Genomic DNA, 2,855 nt, shown 5'->3' with positions numbered 1-2,855 from the left:
ATGTACATAAATATATCTTATCTACATAGTCGCTCATTGAGTAACGAAAAATTGGATTTATCTAATGAGTATAGGTAAAATAGTTTTTTGATATTGGATTTGATCAATGCAATGAATTGTTTCATCATACGACCGATCCCTAATTAAATTGATGAGCCCCATCCTAACGAAATGAATTTGATTCATACATGTACACACACGAATTGAACATAGATACATTCACCGAATCATTGATAAAGCAATTCTATTTGGCGAGAAAAAAATTTTCAATAACTTGTTGATCCCTATCCCCAGATTTCAAAATTTATCGTTTTTTAATTTCTTGGCTTAGTGTGAGATCGAAATATACCTAACCTAATCTTAACAATGAGTGAATCAATGAGTGAAAGTATGAGAAATGGAGTTTAATCCTGTTTATAGCATATGGCAGACCAATTCCCGAAGGGTACTAGCCTTCGTATTATTTAAATAAAAAAGAATAAAATAAAAAAAGAATATTTTTTTTTCTAATATTTATTATTTTTGTTTATTTTAGAGGTTTCCTCTAATCACTACTAATCACTATTTTCATTTGATATTCTATAATATAAGTAATATAACTATATATTCCAATTTGCAAATTTATGTATATTATTTAAATGAAATAAATAAAAAAAAATGCAATTTAAAATAAAATAATTTCTATATAGAATTATATGGGGAATGGGTGATTAGAATGAACGATTCATAAATAGAAATCACAAATAAAAAAATTTCGATGGAATAATGAAAGAAAGAAAAATACGTCGAATTGCATCATATTAGTCCATTATATTTATTTTATATTGACAATTTCAAAAAAACTATTCATACTATGATCATAGTATGATGGCAGTCGGGCAAGTATGCCCCCCATCGTCTAGTGGTCCAGGACATCTCTCTTTCAAGGAGGCAGCGGGGATTCGACTTCCCCTGGGGGTAGGGTACTACGAAAGGAAGTTGATCATGGATTATCAACAAGCTTGGAATTGATTCTTCCCGGGTCGATGCCCGAGCGGTTAATGGGGACGGACTGTAAATTCGTTGGCAATATGTCTACGCTGGTTCAAATCCAGCTCGGCCCAATATATCGCGTATCCACCATAAAATGATATAACCTATTTGTCCTTCTACAGAAATACTTGACTTGATATGAAAGAATAAAAAAAAAAACTCTTTTTTTATTCATTGACAGATTGATAATCAATCAATTTTACAATAACGAAAAAATAAATATTAATCCATGCTTCTCACACTAAAGTCCATGTCTCCGCGCATATCAATCTATTACTTTATTACTCGCGGTCTCTGTCTGGTAGAATATGACAATTCGAATCAAAAATCTACATAGAAAGGTTTGAAGGAAATTAAATCAACAACATATGTTGTACACTTTATTTCCCTGGGATTGTAGTTCAATTGGTCAGAGCACCGCCCTGTCAAGGCGGAAGCTGCGGGTTCGAGTCCCGTCAGTCCCGATGGATCCAAATCCAATAAAAAAAAAATACATCAATTAATCTCTTCCTTTCCTGTGAAAGAGAGAACAAATAACATAACTGAATTTTATTCCAAACGGGATCTCTCTTATTTTTTTTCCACATTTTTCAACAAAAAAAATATGGGAATTTTGATTTCTTCAACGAGTACTAATTGATGGGAGAAAGACATATGTGCCATATGTGAATTACCACAATTATTGGTAGCATCATATTCAGGATTCGAAGGCGTACTGGGTCTAGTTGATTACGCCCGATTTTTCTAATGAAATAGAGTACTATACGTTTCCGGAAAGCACATACATAAAGGGAATTTGGACGATACAAAATAAAGTTTACATAGTAAACTTTGATCTAATTTTTCGTCTGAAAGCAAAATATATCCGTTCTGGCTCCGATTTTTTGTAACCTCAATTAGTAAATTCAATTACTAATTTGAATTTGAAATAATCTATCTTATTAAAATTTAACACTTAACTTTTGATATATACGTCCCACTACTAATTCAAGGAAAGAGGATATTAATACAAACAAGGATCCCATCTATCTCTCTTAGTGAGGTAATTAAGAATTTTTGAAAGTTTAAGTTTCGTTTTTATTTCTTTTTTTTAAGAAGATTTTATAAGTACAAAAAAAAGGAAGGAGTTTAGTTCGAACCTACCTCCTTTTCCTTTTTTGAATTTCGCTGCTATTCTTTGCTTGAGTTTGTTTATAAACAATGTAAGGGTAAAGGTAGTCTGATGAGACTTCATCAGATGATTGCATTGAATAAGAGGGCAGTAGATTATAGAAAAGAAAGAATGCAAAAAATTATAAATAAAAAAAAGTAACGAAATTCTTGATTGCATCAGGAATCCCATTTTGTTTTAAATTCGGTATGGATAAAAGATCTTCCTATGTTATACTATTCAATTCTCGACGATGAATCGATTTGATAGCTCCGATATTGTTATTCATGATATTTTAATACGATTCGATATCATCGAGATGCAACGCATCCCCTTGAATTTACAAGCGAAACATTTATCATCTCTATGGGATTAAATCCCGAGTTATTGCGAATAAAAAATGAAACGATGATATTATGGAAGTAAATATTCTCGCATTTATTGCTACTGCACTGTTCATTCTAGTTCCGACCGCCTTTTTACTTATAATATACGTAAAAACAATCAGTCAAAGTGATTAATTTGAATTAACCTTGACGTTTTAGTTCTTATCAATGATTGAAGATAAGAAAAATGAAAAGCATTAAAATTTCGCGTCTTAAATGAAATTGGCGGACTAGAATTATCAGTATTCTACGAGAGAAGTATTCGATAAGATCCGATAGTATGGTAG

General features: G+C 31.5%; 2 non-coding genes across 2 annotated transcripts; both read left to right on the top strand.

Moving 5' to 3' along the window:
* The first annotated feature begins 1,019 nt into the window (after positions 1–1,019).
* On the top strand, positions 1,020–1,103 carry TRNAY-GUA (transfer RNA tyrosine (anticodon GUA)). Its single transcript has one exon. It is a non-coding gene; the product is annotated as a tRNA-Tyr (tRNA).
* A 319-nt stretch (positions 1,104–1,422) lies between these two features.
* Positions 1,423–1,496, top strand: TRNAD-GUC (transfer RNA aspartic acid (anticodon GUC)). The gene has a single exon. It is a non-coding gene; the product is annotated as a tRNA-Asp (tRNA).
* Positions 1,497–2,855: the final 1,359 nt, after the last annotated feature.

The sequence above is a fragment of the Cucumis melo genome, unplaced genomic scaffold (genome assembly GCF_025177605.1).
Source record: "Cucumis melo cultivar AY unplaced genomic scaffold, USDA_Cmelo_AY_1.0 utg001708l, whole genome shotgun sequence".
NCBI lineage: Eukaryota > Viridiplantae > Streptophyta > Magnoliopsida > Cucurbitales > Cucurbitaceae > Cucumis > Cucumis melo.
Note: the sequence above shows the minus strand (reverse complement) of the source record. Positions and strands in the feature narration are given on the sequence as shown.